The sequence below is a fragment of the Lolium rigidum genome, chromosome 5, assembly GCF_022539505.1.
Source record: "Lolium rigidum isolate FL_2022 chromosome 5, APGP_CSIRO_Lrig_0.1, whole genome shotgun sequence".
Lineage (NCBI taxonomy): Eukaryota > Viridiplantae > Streptophyta > Magnoliopsida > Poales > Poaceae > Lolium > Lolium rigidum.
The window spans coordinates 19,871,872-19,894,494 of record NC_061512.1 but is presented as its reverse complement, the minus strand read 5'-3'; the positions used below and the strand labels follow the sequence as shown (position 1 = coordinate 19,894,494).

Here is a 22,623-nt window from a genome sequence, read left to right as displayed (position 1 = left end):
CCATCCCCTGCAGGCCGGTCATCTGTGTGGCTTCTCTCCGGCGGCCTCGAACCACACGGCGGAGCTGTTTGCAAATTGGCAAATACGAGGGCGCAGGATGGGGAACGAGAGGATCACCTCAGCTACCTCCTTAACTTCTTTCAGGTCACCTCCCAATTTTTGCCGTGTTTGGACAGATACGAGCACTACATAGCCATAATTATTTGATTTTTTTATTTTTCTCTGTGATTATTTTCCTCTTTCTAGACTGGTCTTGGAGCGTTCCTAAACTGATTGCATGAGATACTTGGTTCGCGCTGCGAACATCGGCGGATCTGACGAGCTCTTGAGCAGCGAGTAGGTGGAGGCATCACCGGATTCCACCAAATGATTTCTGGTTGAAGCTTGCGGCTGGACATCAAATGATTTCTAATCTGGTACTGTACCATGCAATTCGTCTGTGAGCCAGAGAAAGCAGTCAAAAAAGGGGAAAGGAGGGGTTGGGAAGTGATGCGGGGAAGCAAGGGAAGCAGCCAAAAAGTGGTTTCACGCCGTTGGTCGCCGTCAGCCAGCAATTGAATCTCAATGTTGATCCAACGGTGGCTAGGGGGTGCGCACGTACCCTCCTGAACACCAAATCCACTCTCTTAGCATTAAATGGTCTATTCACCGTCTGCTTGTTCTAACCACACACTGCTAGCCCATCGTGTGTTCTCATCTCTGTATTTGCAGCATGAATCTGTTATGCTTCTATCTATTGTGAGCTTACCAAACTGGAAATGAAGAAAGAGGTTTCGGATGCTTTGTGAGGCCATATAATGGTGACAAACGACTGAGAAGAACTGAAATTTTGTCAGGCCATATAATGGAGTATTTGGCAGTTGCGAAAGTCAATACACAGGGCTTAATGATAATGAAGAGAAGAGGTAGCATCGATAGATGTTCAGAGAACTGCACTATCATTGACATCAACGCTTTTTCAGATACGCAAAAACAACCACCTGAATTAATGCATAATTTTGATTACCTTATCCTTTTGTTCTTTCAGGCTATAGGAGGTAGCATTGCTTTTGTGAAGGATAATTCCTCTATTGATGCAGCCACCAATGCCATGAGAGGTGAATATGCTTCATTGCTGATTTATCTAAATGGTTCACATGAGTTTGTTATCTTTGATCCCCGAGACAACGAGTCGCAAATTAGCAAGTGGACACAGAAAAGTATCCAAGCTGATGAACCAGTGAGTTTGGTGTATGGCTTTGTTGTTCGTTGTCTTAACCTGCTCTTATTTACAATCAGTATCTGCTAATGGGAAACGTTTGTATGGTTCTTGAACATCATATGACAAGTTCACACCTCTAGGCATCAAATACCATTTTTGTGTTTCTGAATATCATTACTTTGTGCCTGGTGAAAGCAATTCTCTTTGCCACTCTAGAATCTGTAGAATATGTACTTATTCTCGTCTCTGTTTTTGCAGCACGATTCTGTCATGCTTCTATCTATGGTGAGCTTACAAAACTGAAAATGAAGAACGAGGTTTCAGATGTTTTGTCAGGTCATATAATGGTGGCGAACGATTGAGAAGAACTGAAGTTTTGTCCGGCGAAATTTTGTCAAAAAGGACCATCCTTCCCAATTCATTGACAAAAAGGACCACCTGTGAGTAGAATTGACAAAAAGGACCACCTCATATGTGGCGGCAGAGCCCCCAGGCGACAATGAATAGTGTCCTGATCGATGAACAGTGCACGTTAGCTACAAAATTTGTTGAATTTGTCTTTTTTGCTGAGCCTAAAATACAACGTATTTTACAGTGAATTTTTGCACGATTGTAGTGCATAGAGTTAGCTACATGTAGGTATTTTTTCGAATTTTTTTGAGATGTTTTAAAAAAATTCAAAACGGGCTACTATTCATAGATCAAGATAATGTGGACATGCCGCCATGGGCAACAGCGGCAGGCCCTGCCGCCTCCGGCTGTGGCGGCAGGCGACACGTGTCGCCTGGGGGCTGTGCCGCCACACAGGAGGTGGTCCTTTTTGTCAATTCTACTCACAGGTGGTCCTTTTTGTCAATGAATTGAGGAGGGTGGTCCTTTTTGACAAAAATTCTTGTCCGGCACGTTGACAAATGTTGAGAAGCTGCCGAGATAGCATTGTATGTTTGTCAGATACGCAAAAACCACCACCTGGTGGGTATAGCAGCGTCGTTTTATTTGGCAAAAGAACTTGCACAAAATAAGTTTAAACAAAAAAAGCCAGGCCCTAATGTCTAGGGCATGCCACAAAAACCACCACCTGGTGGGTATAGCAGCGTCGTTTTATTTGGCAAAAGAACTTGCACAAAATAAGTTTAAACAAAAAAAGCCAGGCCCTAATGTCTAGGGCATGCCACCACAGGAAGATGCAATTTGCGCTTTTTTTTTACGACTGTGCATCCCGCTATCTGGGGAAGATCTTTTCACTGCATATTTATTTCGCCATGCGAACACATTTTATCTGTGCATGATCACAGCTGGGCTGTGCCTCTTTTTTTGTGCTCTTTGGCATCTTTTGCAGCTGACAGCCGTGCACCTTCCCGTGGTGGCGATAGCGTTTGCAGGAATTCGTCTTATAAACTGGTCACGTTTTTTCTAAACTACCGGTATGGTACTAAACTACCGAGAGAAAAAAAGACGCTGACGGATTTCGCGTCCCGCACCAAATGGCCTCCGGAAAACCCGGTTTGGGCCCGCTAGGCCCGTTTCCGGCCCACGACGCCTGTTCTCCTTCGTCGCCGGAGGTTCTTCGCCTGCGCTCCATTGTCTCTCCAGATCGAGGTTAGACCTCTGCACACACGTACATCGTCGCCGGCGCTGGCGCCGGCGCCGCCAACAGCATGGACGCCGCCTTCGTCTTCGTTGGCTCCTTCCTTGTATGCACCCGGGTCAATTAGCCTCCCCGCTCTCGTCATCCCCCGCGTAGCGACAACGGAGGAGCAGCGAGGAGGCCCTGCTGCTGATGCGGCACCGTAGCGGGAAGCGACACTGAGGAGGAGGCCAGCTCGAGCGCGCTAGATGCTGCGCTCGAGAGGCACCACCAGGCCATCCGGGAAGCGGTCGCCGCCAACGCCATGAATCGCCCAAGGGCTTCGTCAGTGACGACTCCGGCCTCCTCTTGGCCCGATCTGCACGCCCCTGTACAGACCGCGAGCGTCACCTCCGCGGCCTCGACTGCATCCTCCACTTCTACCGCACCCTCCTCCACCAACTCTTAACCGCCTCGCTGCTCTGACGCCCACCGCCAGCTCGACGAGTTGCCCAAGCAAAGCAGCATGGCCGCCTCATTGGTGTCTGCACTCACCTCGCCCACCGCGACTTCTGGCAGCGGCGTCCCAGAGCTCGTTGAACCCTGTGCTAGATGATGAGGCCAGACACCAATGGTGGTGCCGCACCGGCGCCCGGCATCAACCACGACAGGAGGCCATCAACCACGACAGGGACGGACACGACTCTGTGTTGTGTTGGCGTGCCTGATCACTCGGAGAACTTACCAACGCCTCCGCTTGCCCTGGAGCTCAGCGTGATTGGTTCCTCAAAGTGTTCAGCAGGGGAATCTGCAATCGGGGCCAACTCAATGACCAGTTTGATGTTGCACACGACATCCAGCACAGCTCTCTGTCTTCTGTGGAGTCAGATTTTGCAAGCACCAATGCTCAGCTGGATGTCACATACGAGCTACACACGGCTGCGTCGCACTGGGTTGTCCCAGTCGAGGTTTTCAGGGTGGCCTGCACCAGTTCTATTGGCATGGAAGATGAACTGTGACTGCTACCTAGGCCATCGTTCATGTGTTGTCATGGAGGTAGGAGGTCCTGGCTACCAAGGAAGCAAGTACTCTGCAAGGTGGGCACATATCAACTATAAGTGAAGGGTGGTCTCTTGCTATTGAAAGATAGCCGTGGCCACAACCTCCATTGGAATTCACAGTGGCGGATGGTACTTGTTAACTGCAACTACAGACTGGGAGCAGTGAGTTCAGCGAAACAATGGTCACCACTCAAAGGGGCATCAAGAGATTCTGTCCTTAGCCGACATATCACTTGCAATGCATGTGTTAAGCAATTGGATGCAGATTTATCTGGCACTCATGACTATCATCAGAAGTTGGGGTATGCAAATACTAAAACGTATCTGCTTATTCAATTGGCTTGTTCAAGTGAGAATGGGATAGACAAATGTTTCTGTCAAGACATGTGCGTGGCTCTGCTTCTGCACCATTTCAACTGTGTTGGCCCTTTCTGTCAGCAATACATGGAACGTCTTCCTCCTTGTGCTCCTGTATATCCTGCAAAATGTGCAGAACACGTGCACTTTGAGGTCTTCCTGTTGGGATCTTTCTCTATTCTTTTGAAGAATTTTCACTCCAAGTATCTTGCAGCGTCTGAGTACTCGTCATTGGCAACAGTGTTACTCTTCTATTCTATGGAAATTCAACCATTGAAGGGACCAATGGAGCAATGGGGTTTAGGCATTGCAAGGGGCTTTCATTGTTGCACTCAGGATTGCAAGGTTTCCTATCATGTCACCTTATGTATACTTCAATTACAACAGATCTATCAACATCAAATTATTTCAGGATAAAATTCAGCTGTGAACCATAGACCATGTTTTTTAATCCACCATAGACTATGTTGTTCTACATGGTCATGCACATATCCAGGCAGCAAGTTCAGTTATGGATAGAATGAGTTCCTCCCTACTCTCAGCAATGCATGGAACATTCTAATAGGATTGACCCCAATATTGTTAACCGCTTCAGGTGCAACTTTGCGACAGGAACTTTCAGCCTGTTGATGATATTATGGGCGATACCTTTGCCCCATACTGCCAATGCTAAATAACTTAAGTTATCTTCATTATATCCTTCTTTATGTTTATGTTGCTCATTTTTCTTCTTATGGTTATGTTTGTATCTTATTCATGTGATAATGTTTGAAAGCATCAAATAATCTGCTGCTATCCTCTAAATGTAGTTGATACATGTCCTGTGTCATATTTAATATTATAGTTTTCTTTCATTGGGTTCTCTGGCATAAACTATTCTCTACCCTCTTTGATTCTCTTCCTATTTTGCCGAGTATATTTTGATCTGTATGTGTGGGTCCAAAGTTTGTCTTTACAATCATGGAGAAGTATAAAGCTGCTTAACCTGGTGGCATGTTAAAATGATCTAGTGCAACCTTGTTGCACCTTCTATTACTGGTTGCACAACTATACTCCTTAAGTAATGCACGCCCAGTATGACCATTCAGATAAGTTTGGAAATCTTCAAGGGAAACCAAATGATAGCTGAAGTAACTCATTTCCAGTATAATACTGCAAGGTAATGTTTTTCATGGTCGAATAGTTGCGCACTTGCATCAAATTGGGTAAAGTAGTTCCCTGTAATTAAAGTAGTTGTTTTAGCCTGGTTAGCAATGTGACAAAACAGTTGCGGGCAGTAATGATACAAATTGCTGGTCCATGTCCTCGGTCAAACATGCATATTTAATCTAGTTCTCATGTTTATGTGTGTGCTTTTGACAGCTGCATTTTGTTTGTCAAGTAAGAGTGAATTTGCGGTCCTTTCTCTTCTAAGCTGCCCTGAAGGAGGAACACCGGCAGAGCAAGATGGGGTAATACTACTATTTGATGCATAAGTTTGAAGCTCAGTTCCGTTCTCGTCTGTGAAGAAGGTATGCTCAGTTAAATTATTATATCTCATGCCAGCTAGTTTTGAAGTGCTATATTGACATGTGTTATGTTCATAGTTAGCATCAAATGGTACATTCACCGTCTGCTTGCTCTAACCACATGGCTAGCCCATCGTGTGTTCACTTTCTTGTTGTTTAGGTTCTGCTTTTGGTTTGGTTTCTTCTCCACTGTGCGCATCTATGCTTTTTATGGGAATTGACCAGGGGAGTCTATTAAGGCTTAACTTTGATTACTTTCTCCTTTCTTTCAGGCAAAATGAGGTAGCATTGCTTTTGTCGAAGGATGATTCCTTTATGGATGCAGACACCAATGCCACGCGAGGTGAAGATGCTTCATTGCTGGTTTATGTAAGTGGTTCACATGAGTATGTTATCTTTGATCTCCGGAACAACCAGGAGTCTCAAATTAGCAAGCACACACAGAAAAGTATCCAAGCTGATGAACCTGGTGAGTTTGGTGTATGGCTTTGTTGTTCGTTGCCTTAACCTTGTCTTAATTACAATCGTATTTGCTGATGGGAAAAGTGCATATGTTTCTTGAAAATCATATTACAAGTTGACACTTCCGCGCTTGTTAAATGGCATCAAATTCCTTTTTTTGTGTGTGTTTCCAAGTATCATTACTTTGTGCACGGTGAAAGCAATTCTCCTTGCCACTGTTGAATAAACCCAGCTGTTGTTACTTAGGTTCAGTTTCGTCAGGTTTCAGTTTCGTCAGGTTTAGTCTTAGCCGTTGTAAGCTAGTGTTTAGCTCCGATCGTTTTGGCAACGACTCGCTCTTAGTCTTAGCCGTTGTAAGCTAGTGTTTAGCTCCGATCGTTTTGGCAACGACTCGGAGCGAGTCTCACACGGCCCTCGATCTGTTCGTGGGATGGCACGAACGTGGAGATCGTGGTCACGTTTTCCCTTCTGTAAGCTGAATAAAAGGAAGTAGAAAAGCTGCGGCAGTTTGAGCAGCACAAAAACCCTAGCCTCTGTTCATCGTTTTTCCCTAACACTCTCATCCCGATCCTAGCTTTCGAGCGACAATTGGTATCAAAGCCGTGGAGAGATGGTAGGATCACAACCACCACCTGCACCTGCGAAGGAGGTCAAGACCCCATCCGCATCACCGTCTGCGTCTAGGTCACCAGCGGGAGGCTCGCGGCGCGTGCGCTCCCCAAGCCGTGGCCGGAGCAGGACGAGGAGATCGGCGGGTGGTGAGATCGTCGTTTAGCAACAGGTAGTGCGGGAGATCAGCAGCGGCGGGGGCGGCGGCCTCGTCTTCCCGATGCTCCAGCGCGGGGAGTACGTCAACTGGTCCATGGTCATGGAGGTAAACCTCCAGGCTGCATCCATGTGGGACGCGATCGAGGACGATGGCGTGTCCCGTCGCGAGGACAAGCAGGCCCTGGCGGCCCTGCTCCTCTCAACCCCACCCGAGATGCATCCGATGCAGATCGGAAAGGGGTCGGCGAAGGCGGCTTGGGAGGCCATCAAGCTGCAGAACCATGGGAGCGACCGCGTGCGCGACGCGCGCGTGCGACGGCTCCGCACCGAGTTCGAGACGATCGTCTTCAAGGACGGCGAGCGCGTCGATGAGTTTGGGATGATAATCTTGAACCTCGCCTCGACCCTGCGGTCCTTCAGCGACGCCGTGAACGACGAGAAAATCATAAGAAAATTCCTTTCGGTTATGCCAATGCGCTTTATACAGATTGCGTTCTCCATCGAGACCCTGCTCAATCCGTCCACCATGACCGTCAAGGAGGTGGTCGGGCACCTGCGTGCGGTGGAGTAACGCCTGGACGGCGATCAAGGGACGGCGGGAGGACAACTCCTTCTCACGGAGCAACAGTGGGAGGAGAGGAGGAAGCTGGGCCGCAGCGGCGACTCCAGCAGCGGTGGCTCCAGCAGCGGTGGCAGCGGCGGAGGCCGCGACCGCGCGGACACCAGGCGCAAGGGCGGCCAGGCTCGGCAGAACCCAACGACACCGCCCACCGCGGGAGACAACGACGACCGCTACACCTGCAGGTACTGCAAGAAAAAGGGCCACTGGGCCCGTGACTGTTGCAAGAAAAAGCGCGACGACGCGTAGCGCGGCATGGCGAACCTGGACGTCGAGGAGGACGCCGATCCCACCATGATGATGGCACACGTCATCGAGGTGACGAAACCTGGAGTGGAGTCCACACCGAGGCAGCCGAAACAGGCGAATTCCCTGCCGTGGGAGACGCCCCGATCCGCTCCGGTTCGCACTTCCTCTGCAACGAGGAGAGGGCGAAGCTCCAGCCAATGCACGCCGGGGACGTCTAGGATCTGGCATGGTACCTGGACCCCGGCACCATGAACCACATGACGGGGGACAATAGCGCCTTCGCTGAGCTGGACGAAAAGGTCTCCGACAAGGTGAGGTTTGGAGACGGCTCGGTGGTCGCGATCCGTGGACGAGGCACCGTCCTGTTCACCGTCGACGGGGGTGCGCACCGCGCGTTCACCGACGTCTTCTACATCCTAGCGCTCAAGTCAAACGTGATCAGCCTCAGACAGTTGGACGAAAACTGGTTTGAGGTGAAGATCAGGCGCGACATCCTCTCCATCCGCGACGCACATGAGCAGCTCATCGTCAAGGTATCGCGATCATCAAACCGGCTATACAAGCTCACCTTTCGGCCGGTGCAACCTGTGTGCCTTGCAGCTCAGCATGATTCAGCGTCGTGGCGTTGGCACACCCGGTTTGGCCACCTCCACTTCGATGCGATGCAGAAGATGGTGCGTGGCGATCTGGTGCGGGGGATGCTACCCATCGAACCGGTGGAGCAGCTCTGCGAGGCATGCCTCGCCGACAAACAGCAGCGCATGTCGTTCCCGCAGAAGGCGAGGTTCCAGGCGGACGATCCGCTCGAGTTGGTACATGGGGATCTGTGCGGCCCCATCGCGCCGGCCACTCCTGGAGGGCGCCGGTACTTCCTCCTGTTGGTCGATGACCATAGCAGGTATATGTGGGCGTTGCTCCTGGCATCCAAGGACGAGGCAGCCCAGGCGATCATTCGCTTTCAGGCGCTGGCAGAGAATGAATCTGGCCGGAGACTGCGCACCCTCCGAACCGACTGAGGCGGCGAGTTTACGTCCGCCACAGTCACCTCGTACTGCAACTATGCCGGCGTCTAGCGGAACCTCACTGCGCCGTACTCGCCACAGCAGAACGGGGTGGTCGAGCGGCGCAATCAAACTGTCGTGGCGACGGCAAGGAGCATGCTCAAGGCAAAGGGCATGCCGAACTACTTCTGGGGCGAGGCCGTGCTCACGGCGATCTTCGTCCTGAACCGCTCGTTCACGCGGAGCGTCTCCGGCATGACGCCGTATGAGGCCTGGTTCGGGCGAAAGCCCGACGTGCACTTCCTGCGCACTTTCGGCTGTGTGGCGCACGTGAAGAGTGCACGGCCGCAGCTGAAGAAACTCGACGATCGGAGCACTCCGATGGTGTTCATCGGGTACGAGGTTGGCTCGAAAGCCTACCGCGTGTATGATCCGGCGGCGAAGCGTGTGCACGTCACACGCGACGTGGTGTTCGACGAAGACGCCTCCTGGAACTGGAGTGAGGAGGAGACCACGGCGGTGAACACGCCGTTCAACGTGGAGTACCTGGTGCACGACACTTCTGTGCCAGCGGCTGCCAACACTGTACCAGCAGCTGAGCGGGCACACCCCCCTGCAACTCCAACGCCCTCACCCGCCGGCGCCCTCGATCAAGGATCGCCTGTGCCACCAACTCCACCTACTCGAGCTACTAATGCACCGGCAACTTCGCGAGGATCGGCAGCGAGCACCGCAGCACACGCGCACCCAGCAGCGCGATGACGGCATCCGATGATCACGCGTGGCAAGCAAGGTATCGACATGCCTAACAAGCAACTCGATGACTATGTCCTTGACATGGACAGCGAGGAACTGCACCTGACAACGGGTGACGAGCCACGCACGCTAGCCGAGGCTAAGAAGGAGGAAGTGTGGAGGCGCGCCATGCGCGAAGAGCTTGCCTCCATCGAGGAGAACAACACTTGGTCCCTCGTCGACCCGATCGGCATGAAGTGGGTTTACAAGCTCAAGAAGGACTCGAACGGCGTCGTCGTCAAGCATAAGGCGCGCCTTGTAGCCAAGGGCTACGTGCAGCAGCAGGGCATCGATTTCGAGGAAGTCTTCGCGTCTGTCGCACGGCTGGAGTCCGTGCGGCTCATGCTTGCCCTCGCGGCGCGCCGCGGATGGGCCGTGCATCACATGGACGTCAAGTCCGCCTTCTTGAACGGCGAGCTGCAGGAGGAGGTGTACGTGGTGCAACCTCCAGGGTTCGTCGTCGACGGACAGGAGACCAAGGTAATGCGGCTTCACAAAGCCCTTTATGGTCTCCGACAGGCGCCACGAGCATGGAACGCGAAGCTAGACACGACGCTCGACTCGCTCGGGTTCTGTCGCAGTATCTCAGACCACGTTGTCTACACGCGGGGTCAAGGGCCAGAGTGACTCCTTGTGGGGGTGTACGTTGACGACCTCATCATCACCGGCGTCGACGATGCTGAGATCTCTCGGTTCAAGGCTGAGATGCAGAACGAGTTCCGCATGAGCGACCTGGGCTTGCTCAGCTACTACCTCGGCATCGAAGTGCGTCAGGACAAGGACGGCATCGCCATCGCGCAAACGGCATACGCTGACAAACTCATGGAGCGGGCCGGGATGAAGGGCTGCAACGCGAGCACATCACCAATGGAGGCAAGGCTCAAATTGAGCAAATGCAGCACGGCGGCAGGAACGGACGCCACGGCATACAGGAGCATCATCGGCGGCCTGCGCTACCTCGTACACACGCGGCCGGACATCACCTTCGCCGTGGGATACGTGAGCCGTTACATGGAGAAGCCCACCGTCGAGCATCTGGCGGCGGTGAAGAACATACTACGATATGTTGCAGGCACGCGCATGCTGGGTTGCTTCATGGGTCGCGATGCGCTCACGGACGAGCACCTCATCGGCTACAGCGACAACGACATGGCCGGCAACCTCGACGACCACAAGAGCACATCCGGCGTGCTCTTCTTCCTCGGCAGCTGTCCAGTTAGCTGGCAATCCACGAAGCAGAAGGTGGTGGCACTCTCCACGTGCGAGGCTGAGTACATCGCCACCACCACAGCGGCATGCCAGGGCATCTGGCTCTCACGTCTACTAGCTGATCTGACCGGAGAGGAACCAGCTCCGGCGACGATCAAGGTGGACAACAAGTCTGCAAATCTCTCTGCAAGAACCCGGTGTACCACGATCGAAGCAAGCACATCGACGTCCGCTATCACTTCATTCGGGAGTGTGTGGAAGATGGCAAGATCAACGTCGAGAACACCAGCTGTTGAGCAACTCGCGAACATTCTGACGATGCCCCTTGGGCGAGTCCGATTCCAGGAGCTGCGAGACAAGATCGACATGGGCAAGATTCAGTAGAGCAGCAGCGTTTAGGGGGTGATTGTTGAATAAACCCAGCTGCTGTTACTTAGGTTCAGTTTCGTCAGGTTTAGTCTTAGCCGTTGTAAGCTAGTGTTTAGCTCCGATCGTTTTGGCAACGACTCGAAGTGAGTCTCACGCGGCCCTCGATCTGTTCGTGGGATGGCACAAACGTGGAGATCGTGGTCACGTTTTCCCTTCTGTAAGCTGAATAAAAGGAAGTAGAAACGAGCAGAAAAGCTGCGGTAGTTTGAGTAGCACAAAAACCCTAGCCTCTGTTCATCGTTTTTCCCTAACACTCTCATCCCGATCCTAGCTTTCGAGCGAACAGCCACTCTAGAATCTGTAGAAAATGTACTGCAAACCCTTGAGAAGAACTGAAGTGTTGTACGTTCATATAATGGTATACTTGCCAGTTGCAAATGTCAATGCACAAGGCCAAATGATAATGAAGAGGAGCAGTAGCATCAGAAGATGTTCCGAAGCTGCAATATTATTGACATGGACGCTTTGTCAGATACGCAAGACAACCAACTGGGTCATTGTATTTAGCAAAAAAAATTGGCCCTAATGTCTAGGGCATGCCACCACAGGAAGATGCAATTTGCGCTATTTTTTTTTACGACTGTGCATCCCACTATCTGCGGACACATATTTATGTGCATGATCACGGCTGGGCGGTGCCTCTTTTTTGTGTGCTCTTTGGCATCTTTCGCAGCTGACAGCCGTGCACCTTCCCGTGGTGGCGATAGCGTTGGCCTGATTCCGCCTAATAAACTGGTCGCGATCTATCTAAACTTCCGGTGTGGTACAAATCCACCGAGAGAAAAGCTGCGGTCTGTTTATTTCTTCGCGTCCCGCACCGAAAGGCCTCCGGAAAACCCGGTTTCGGCCCGCTAGGCCCGTTTCCGGTCCCCGACGCCTGTTCCCCTTCGTCGCCGCAAAATCTCTCTCCAGGTCCAGGCTCGAGGACGGAAGCGACCGCCCGATGTCCTCCCATGGCGGATCTGGAATCTCTGTGCGCACGTTTTTGGCGGAATCACGCCCCTGTACAGACCGCGAGTGGCACCTCCGCGGACTCGACTGCAGCCTCGACTTCTACCGCACCCTCGTCCACCAACTCTTAACTGCCTCGCTGCTCGGACGCCCACCACCAGTTCGACGAGTTGCACAAGCAAAGCAGCCGCGTCTGCACTCACCTCGGCCCCAGCACCAACTTCGCCTACGACTTCTGGCAGCGGCGTCCCAGAGCTCGTTGAACCTTGTGGTAGATGATGAGGCCACCGACACCAATGGTGGTGCTGCACCGATGCCCACCATCTGCTCGACGGGAGGGCGTCAACCACGACAGGGACGGAGGCGACTCTGTGTTGGCGTGCCTGATCACTCGGAGTGCGCCTACGGCCATCATCATACCTCGGGAGTCGGGACCGCTTTAACCAACGCTTGCCCTGGAGCTCAGCGTGATTGGTTCCTCAAACTGTTCAGCAGCAGAAACTGCAGTCGGCGCCAACTCAATGACCAGTTTGATGTTGGACGACATCCAGCACAGCTCTCTACCTTCCGTGGAGTCAGATTTTGCAAGCCCCGATGCTCAGCTGGATGTCAGGAGATTCTATCCTTAGCTGAGATATCACTTGCAATGCTTGTGTTAAACAATTGGACACAGATTTATCTGGCAGTCATGGCTATCATCAGAAGTTGGGGTGTGCAAATACTAAAACATTATCTTCTTATTCAATTGGCTTGTTCAAGTGAGAATGGGATAGGCAAATGTTTCTGTCAAAACATCTCCGTGGAGCTGCTTCTGCACCATTTCAATTGTGTTGCCCCTTTCTGTCAGCAATACATGGAACGTCTTCCTCCTTGTGCTCCTGCATATCCTGCAAAATGTGTAGAACACGTGCACTTTGAGGACTTACTGTTGGAATCTTTGTCTGGTTTTCTGAAGATTTTTCACCCCAAGTATCTTGCAGCGTCCGAGTACTCGTCTATGGAAATTCAACCAGTGAAGGGACCAATGGATCAATGTGGTTCAGGCATTGCAAGGGGCTTTCATTGTTGCACTCAGGATTGCAAGGTTTCTTGTCACCTTTATGTATACTCCAGTTACAACAGATCTATCACACAACAAATTATTTCAGGATAAAATTCAGTTGTACACCATAGACCATGTTGTTCTACATGGTCATGCACATATCCAGGCAGCGGCGTCCCAGAGCTCGTTGAACCTTGTGGTAGATGATGAGGCCACCGACACCAATGGTGGTGCTGCACCGATGCCCACCATCTGCTCGACGGGAGGGCGTCAACCACGACAGGGACGGAGGCGACTCTGTGTTGGCGTGCCTGATCACTCGGAGTGCGCCTACGGCCATCATCATACCTCGGGAGTCGGGACCGCTTTAACCAACGCTTGCCCTGGAGCTCAGCGTGATTGGTTCCTCAAACTGTTCAGCAGCAGAAACTGCAGTCGGCGCCAACTCAATGACCAGTTTGATGTTGGACGACATCCAGCACAGCTCTCTACCTTCCGTGGAGTCAGATTTTGCAAGCACCGATGCTCAGCTGGATGTCAGGAGATTCTATCCTTAGCTGAGATATCACTTGCAATGCTTGTGTTAAACAATTGGACACAGATTTATCTGGCAGTCATGGCTATCATCAGAAGTTGGGGTGTGCAAGTACTAAAGCATTATCTTCTTATTCAATTGGCTTGTTCAAGTGAGAATGGGATAGGCAAATGTTTCTGTCAAAACATCTCCGTGGAGCTGCTTCTGCACCATTTCAACTGTGCTGGCCCTTTCTGTCTGCAATACATGGAACGTCTTCCTCCTTGTGCTCCTGCATATCCTGCAAAACGTGTAGAACAGTGCACTTTGAGGACTTCCTGCTGGAATCTTTCTCTGGTTTTTTGATGATTTTTCACCCCAAGTATCTTGCAGCGTCCGAGTACTCGTCTATGGAAATTCAACCAGTGAAGGGACCAATGGAGCAATGGGGTTCAGGCATTGCAAGGGGCTTTCATTGTTGCACTCAGGATTGCAAGGTTTCCTGTCATGTCACCTTATGTATACTCCAGTTAGAACAGATCTATTGGATAACAAATTATTTCAGGATAAAATTCAGTTGTACACCATAGACTAGGCTGTTCTACATGGTTATGCACATATCCAGGCAGCAAGTTCAGTTATCAAAAGAATGAGTTCCTCCCTACTGTCACTCTGTCAGCAATACATGGAACATTCTAATAGGATTGACCCCAATATTGTTAACCTCTTCAGGTGACTTTGCGACAGGAACTTTCAGCATGTTGATGATATTATGGTGCGATACGCCGATACCTTTGTCCCATACTGCCCATGCTAAATAACTTAAGTTATCTTCATTATATCCTTCTTTATGTTTATGTTAGTCATCTTTCTTCTTATGGCTATGTTTGTATCTTATTCATGTGATAATGTTTGAAAACACCAAATAATCTGCTGCAATCCTCTAAATGTTGTTGATACACGTCCTGTGTCATATTTAGTATTCCCTCCGATTCATATCAATTGCCTGTAATATAGATGTATCTAGACACATTTTAGTACTACATACATCCATACTAGTGGCAAGTAATATGAATTGGAGGGAGTATTATAGTTTTCTTTCAATGGGTTCTCAAGTCATTCATTTATGTTTGGTCATAATTTGTCATGTTTTTCTTTTTTCCTTACCATAGATGTGCATTTCGTTAGTTTTGTTATCCATTGTTGGTGATTTTGTGTGCACTGTGGATGTCAGCTTCCTGAAGAAGAATTAGGTGGCCTTGTTACACTAAAATTTTGGAACTATGTGTCTTGTGTCATACAGTTTCATTTGTGCACCGTCATTTATGAGTCTCACGGGTAGGCACATGATTATTTTGGGCTGTGATAGATATATAGTGGTACTACGTGCTCTCACTCGTATATTTGATTGTCGATACAGTGCTGCCGGGATTTTTGCTGTTGCTTTGTGCCCAGGAAAAATATGGCCGTGAGCTCTCTTTTGGTGGCAATTTCAAGGTATGCCTGTCGTGGCAGCTTTTTGGATGATGACCTCTTTTATTCTCTCCTTATTTCCCTGAGTATATTTTGATGTGTAGGTGTGGTTCCAAAGTTCGTCTTTACAATCAAGTGATGAAAAAGGTCAATCTGGATGGAGATGCCAATCAGTTGGCTCATACAAGTGAGTTGAATATGATTTCTTCTAAGCAATACTTGTTTATATTAAATGCTTACGATTGTATTTGCTGTAACTGTCTGCTGACCTGTATAATCATGATTTAGAGAGTGATTATTTTATTTGTTAATTTTTGGCAAATGTTCTTGCAGTTGCAGCTGAGCGTGTCATCACATTATGGGACCCTGATAACAATGCCTTGTTGATGTGATTGCAGAACTGCAGAAGCACTATCCGTATTTTACTATTTTCATGCTCTACTGCCTCTAAACTTACAGTAGTGTTTTGATATATCTTACCTTTGAATGTGCAGCCCTTTCCCAAATTTTCTTTCATTGGACATCGACATATTTGATGTTTCTATATCATAGTTCAAAACCACAGGTTGCTGTGTGGATTGCGTCGAATCTTTCCATGCAATGGTCTTACACCCTTTTTGCAGAAGGTACAAAATTGTGATACCAAATTTACATGAAAATTGTACTTACCTCATGATAAGTGTTATAGTACATTTTATACTTCATGTATTTTAGTACTACGTATTATACTTCCTGTATCTGACAACCCGATTATGGAGCTCAGTTAAATTATTATATCTCAATCCAGCTAGTTTTGAAGTGCTATATAGATAGTAGAAGTGAAATCTTTTTGTCCTCTTGGTTTGTAATGCATGCTGTTATTGGTTGTTTGGATCAAGGGGCCACCTCATCCTAGGATAGGTTTGGGTCATGGTTTCGGTAATATGGGCCCTGCCAACATTTTCCTTCGCTTATGAGAGATGAGGAGCCTCTTACCTAGCTGTTCTATTATTCAAATCAAACAAGCAGGTTATTTCTTAGATAGCATTGAATTTACTTTCTTGTTGTTTAGGTTCTGTTTATGGTTTGGTTTCTTCTCCACTGTGCATATATGATCCTTTCTAAGGGAATTGACCAGGGAGTGTATTAAGGCTTAGCTTTGTCTTCCTCATTTCTTTCAGGCAAAAGGAGGTAGCACTGCTTTTGTGAAGGATAATTCCTCTATGGATGCAGTCGCCAATGCCACAAGAGGTGAAGAGGTTTCATTGCTGGTTTATGTAAATGGTTCACACGAGTATGTTATATCTTTGATCTCCGAAACAAGGAGTCGTCGCAAATTACCAAGCACACAAAAGTATCCGAGCTGATGAACCTGGTGAGTTTGGTGTATAGCTTTGTTGTTCATTGTCTTAACCTTCTCTTATTCACAATCAGTATTTGCTCATGGGAAAAGCTTATATGGTTCTTCAGTATCATATGGCAAGTTGACACCTGGCGTTTGAAAAACAAGTTGACACCTCTACGCTTGTTAAATGGCATCAAACACTCCCTCCGGCCCGAATTAGTTGACGCGACGGTTGTTTTGCAAAAACCACCTTAATGAATTTCCGACACAACTGGAGATCCTCCCACCGCTTATCGCGTCCGGTTGTCTTCCTCGGCCGTCTCTCTCGCTCCGGTGGCTGGCTCTCACGCCGTTCTCGCGCCGCTCAGCCCCCGCCCCGCCCACCTCCGCCCGAAGCCGCCTTCTTATTTACCTCTGTTGCGCTGCCGCCTCCTTTCTCCCCCGTTGCCTTGGTCCCCGCACTGTTGCCGCTTGTGAAGATACAGCCGCCGGGAAAGGTTGGATTTTCCCCTCCCAAGACATCGCCGCCGACATGCTTTCCCACACTGTCTCCGCTAGATCTGCTAGAACGAGTTCAAATCCGTGCTCTGCTTTTGACCCAGCACGCCACCGCTCACCCCTCCTCTCCGAGCTGATCCCAAATCAAGGTCATTCCGTCCGACCTCTACGGCACGGCCTGCCGCCACACCACCGTCTGCAGCTCCTGCGGCAAGGCCATGGCGCAACCTGAACGCCATGCGCCAGCTGCGTCGCCGGTGGGTCGCTGGTTCAGGTGGACAAGAAGTTGGGGGTCTCCACGAGCTAGCTGCTGGTCATCCTCGGTGCCTGCTCCGTCATGATAAGTAAGATAGGAGCCGCCGCATCTCTCTTTTATTCTTGCCTTTCGATTAGTATATGAAGCCAATTGCTGCCAAAAGAAGAGAATCTTGGGGAATTATCTCTGGTCAATTCGTGATGTATCTACACATACTACCAAGTGCCTTTGATTTTTAGTCTGATTCATTTGTGCTTGCAAAGAGCCCAGCGACACAGATTGCTACACATTAAACTTCTAACCTGAAGAAATGCAGATTGCTGCATACTGAACATGTACTCTGAATACTAATTCACTTCTTTTTCGGATTAAGGTATTTTCGGTAGCATCAAGAGCTGGAGTAAACTGCAGCTGGTTCTCCTAGTCCCTTCTGCCGGTGCTGATGTCAATGCTGGTAGCCCTGAAACTCCATTACCAATAGCTGTAACGGATGGCTTAGCTGACTGCATCAAGTGCTTGTTGGAAGCTTGTGCTGATCCCAATATTACTGATGAACCGTGGTTCTGTCAAGGAAGCATTACATATGTATCCAGATTATAAAATAAAGGTATGGTAGACACTACACTTTACATTATCTGTGCTAGTAGTTGGGTTCTTCTATCATGGTTGAAAAATAACATATAGGCTCCATGACACAAGGGAGTTTTGTAAATAACATAGGGTGTATGGAGAAAATATCATACCCATCCTAACTCAGAAAGTTTTAGATCCTGTCTGTTGCTCAGTTGCAACATCGTAGTACAGTGCCAATTAAATTTCAGAACCTCATATACAATCAGAAACATGTCATATACAACAGAGAAGTAAACCTTGCATATAGTACAGCCTTGTGTTAGGTCTCCTTGGTTTCTCCCAGTGTATTGTTGTCCCAGCCTTGTGTTAAACTCTATATATCTTACAAAATGTCCCAGCTAGTTCTGTATATATCTTATAGCAACATAGAGGGGAAAGATTCCCCTCTATAAGCACTATGTGTAAGATCTTGCCAGTATATTCCATCAATCTATTACTCCTTGTCTCTGTCATTGCAATGTACTAGTATATGCCATCAAGTACATATATGAACAGTAGTAAATACAGTTGTAGAATAATGCCTTGATTAGAAGGTAGCGATGTAGAATAATGACTTGAGTTCAAACAATTACAGCCAACACAATTATATACATCCATCTTCACCTTTACATTTTTTGCACTATACGATGCTTCTACTTTACATTTGTTTGCTCCTTGTTCAATATACCCTGCTTTTCCTCTGTTCAATTGTACAGTACTCTATGCCAGCTATTTTAGGACTGTTTGTTTGCGCCCTCCTTATCCGAGCTTCTCCTGTATTGAAGCTTGGAATTCGCATATTTTGGTTTCCCGGATGAGGTTAATTTTCTGTGTCTCGACTCGACGCCTTTGACGGACAAGGCTTGATGGGTCATTCAACCATGTCTCATATGTATTTCCTGGGATAATTATGTGATCATCCACAATTACTTGGGGGCCAGTCCCGCGTGCTTTTCTCTTTGATGCTTTGGCTGGTTGTTTTCCTTTGATCTTCTTCTCCTCTTGTTGAGCCAATGCTGCCACACGGTTTTGTAGTGTGCATTGTTGCTCATAGTTGGCTATCAGCTCCAAGGTTTTTTGATAGAGTTTGTCGTCAACTTCTAGTGTGTCAGACAACTTTCCCTCCTTTTTGAGTTTGTCCTTGCCCATGTGGGGTGGCTTGTATTTGTTTCCACCTTCGTCTTTCATAACCTCCAGCAAGACAGTTTGCAAGGTTATAAATACTTTCTCAAGTGTATCCACCTTGTAAGCATCGTAAGCTTGTTCAACAGATTCTATCAGTTCTTACAGAGTGTTAGGTGCACTCTCAAATGCTAGGGACTGAATTGAACTGAAAAAGCAAATATCTAGTCTAGGACATTCAAGTCAGGTGAATTTGGAGGTTGGTAAGTCAACTTGATATCCAGTCCTGAATCTTTAACGGCAGCCAGAAAAGCGGGATCATCTGGCAGAGCATGCGTTCTAGCATTGTCTTATTGTATCTAGATTATATACTACTGTTATCACCAGAATTTGACCGAGTCAGAGGTGGGCCGCGATCAAGATGGACTTGAAGAAATATACATGGAAGAAATACGTGAATCGGCCTTTATATGCAAAGTTTGGGCTAGTTGGCCCGTGTATCTGTAACATAGTAGGATACGTGTCGGTTAGTTAGAGTTTGTCTCGTGCACGGTTGGGATTATTCCCACGTTAGAAAGTCTACGGACTATAAATATGTATCTAGGGTTTATGAAATAAACAACAACCAACGTTCACCACAAATCAATCTAGGTGCATCGCCAACTCCTTCGTCTCGAGGGTTTCTTCCAGGTAAGCATCATGCTGCCTAGATCGCATCTTGCGATCTAGGCAGCACAAGCTTATTTGTTGTTCATGCGTTGCTCGTACTTGAAGCCTTTTTGATGGCGAGCAACGTAGTTATCTTAGATGTGTTAGGGTTAGCATTGTTCTTCGTATCATATCGTCGTCGTCGTGCAACCCTTATACATCTAGCCGCCCTACGCCTATCTTAGGCGTAGGGGCGGCACCCCGCTTGATCATTATTTAGTAGATCCGATCCGTTACGGTTGCTCCTTGTTCTTCAAGGATTAGTTTAATATCTCGCAATAGTTAGGCCTTACAAAGGGTTGGAGGATCCAGCGGCGCGTAGGATGTAGTTTGCTAGCCCTAGACAGGGATGTTCCGGGATCAACCTCGTGTTGGTTTTTAGGCCCTGTCTAGGATCGGCTTACGATCACCGTGCGTGGCCGCGAGGCCCAATCGTGAGTAGGATGTTCCGATTATGCGGTGAAAACCCTAAATCGTAGTAGATTGCTTTAGCTTTATCTTGATCAAGCAGGACCACCATATATTCGTGCACCTCGTACGAATCATGGGTGGATCGGCTCCTTGAGCCGATTCACGAGACAACTCGAGAGCCGATCGAGGCTCGTATTTAATGTTTACGTGTATGCCATGCAGGAAACTAAGCGAGGCATCTCCATCACCTTCTCGACCGATGTATAGGTCGGGTGGCACGCCCTTGCACCAAGCATCGGACGTGCGTGCCGGAGTCTTTGCGGGCCGTCGCTCGGAGGGACCAGGGCCAGCCGCAGCCCTAAGTTGCTCCCGGCTCTCCTGTGTTGCCCGTCGCTGCTCGCCGGTGGGTTTCTGACCGCAACAACTAAAGAGTGTCTTATGTGCCTCGTACTGGTAATAAACCAGCCTATGACCTAGCTGCTTTGGGTCTGGCTGGAGGTATGGGTTTCCACCGGGTTTGGGTGGAACATGCCCAGCCACCAACGTTGCTACCCTTCCGGTTCCTTCCTCGGCGCACTGCCGCTATTGCTCCACCAGAGGTCCGGTGTCTGGAAGCGAACGAGGAAGAAGGAGAGGATATGCGGAATACTCGTACGGTGGCGTACAGGTACAAGGAAAAATAAATACTACCAAGTTATTTGATTTATTCGCACGCAAGCCCGTCCGCACAGGACGCACGCCCAGAGCGCGCTCGCCGTGCCTTATCTTCGGCTTCCGTTGTAGCCTTTTTTTTTAATTTGGCATCCGTTGGAGCCTTATCTCTCCACTGTTATATATACCCCCTAAGATCAATCAATAGAGTACATAATTCTTCTTCCCCGCCGGACCTGAGGTATGAAAGTGACCAGAATGCATCCTGGGCGCCGCGTGAACCGCACCCGCATCAGCTGTGGATCACGCACTGCGGCAGAGCTGCCGCCGACGCCTCGCGACTCTAGCTGGTAAGATCTCGATCTCAATCCGCCTTCGCTTGCATTCTCGATCCGGCCCGTCGTCCAAAAACCTTCTCTTATCATGTGTCCGCAGGAGGGAGTGGACTAGCTGGAGTTTGGGCTGGCGATGCTGATCGCGGAGCGCCTCCTCACTGACGACGTGGCCGACTATGTATGCTTCAGCGCTGCTTGTAGATCGTGGCGTCGATGCACCGCGGACCCGCAGGACAACGTCATGGACAGCAATTTCTACCCACCGTCCCTGGACCATGCTCCCGAACGTCCATGGCCGTGGCTACAACCGCTTCAAGAACATCACCACCGGCAAGACCATCCGGATGACGATGCGAGGGCTGGACGGACGCACGTTCCTCGCGCCCACGCGAACGGGCCTCCTCGTCCTGCTGAATAAGAAGACCGACTACATCTGGGTGGTGAATCCGATCACCGGTGCCCATGCCGATCTCCCGCCGGCGATCACGCTACTCCACTACTACAATTGGGATCTTGGTTTCCCAAGATGGCCTCGAAAGCTTAGTCTCTTTGCGAGAGTGACAAAAGATTCGGAGGTCTTTATCTGCTTCGCCGGGGCTCGTGTAGCCCATGAGTGAGAAGAACTGAAGTTTTGTGCTGCCGTATAATGTTATACTTGCAAATGTCAATGCACAAGCTCTTAGCAGTTGCAAATGTGAATCCCAAATGATAATGAAGAGAAGCGATAGCACAAACTCATATTCAGAAGCTGCTGAGAAACAGTATCATTGACATCAACGCTTTGTCAGATACGCAGAATCGACCACATGGTGGAGATAGCAGCGTCATCGTTACTGAATGTGAGTTCTTTTGATACGCAGAAACAACCACCCGGCGGAGATAGCAGCGTCATCGTTACTGAATGTGAGTTCTTTTTGTACTCATATTTAGGGATTGCCCTCCACAGCTCATTCTGTAGTTGCGCTTTTATGTCAGTGAAGTAATGGCATTTGAATTTCGTTTGTTCTTTTTAGCAAAAGAAATTGCAGAAAATAAGTTGAACCAAAAAAGCCAGGCCCTAATGTCTAGGGCATGCCACCACAGGAAGATGCAATTTGCGCATTGCCCTCCACAGCTCATTCTGTAGTTGCGCTTTTATGTCAGTGAAGTAGTGGCATTTGAATTTCGTTTGTTCTTTTTAGCAAAAGAAATTGCAGAAAATAAGTTGAACCAAAAAAGCCAGGCCCTAATGTCTAGGGCATGCCACCACAGGAAGATGCAATTTGCGCATTTTTTTTACGACTGTGCATCCCGCTATCTGGGGAAGATCTTTTCACTGCATTATTTTTTCGCCATGCAAACACGTATTATTTGTGCATGATCACGGCTGGGCGGTGCCTCTTTTTTTTGCGCTCTTTGGCATCTTTCGCAGCTGACAGCCGTGCACCTTCCCCTGGTGGCGATAGCGTTTGCAGGTTTCGGTGTTATAAACTGGTCACGTTTTATCTAAACTTCCGGTGT

The 22,623-nt window shown here is 49.0% G+C and overlaps 1 pseudogene; it reads left to right on the top strand.

Annotated features, from left to right (window-relative positions):
- The window catches only part of LOC124658379, a 39,909-nt pseudogene that overhangs the window by 6,549 nt on the left and 10,737 nt on the right, over positions 1–22,623 (top strand).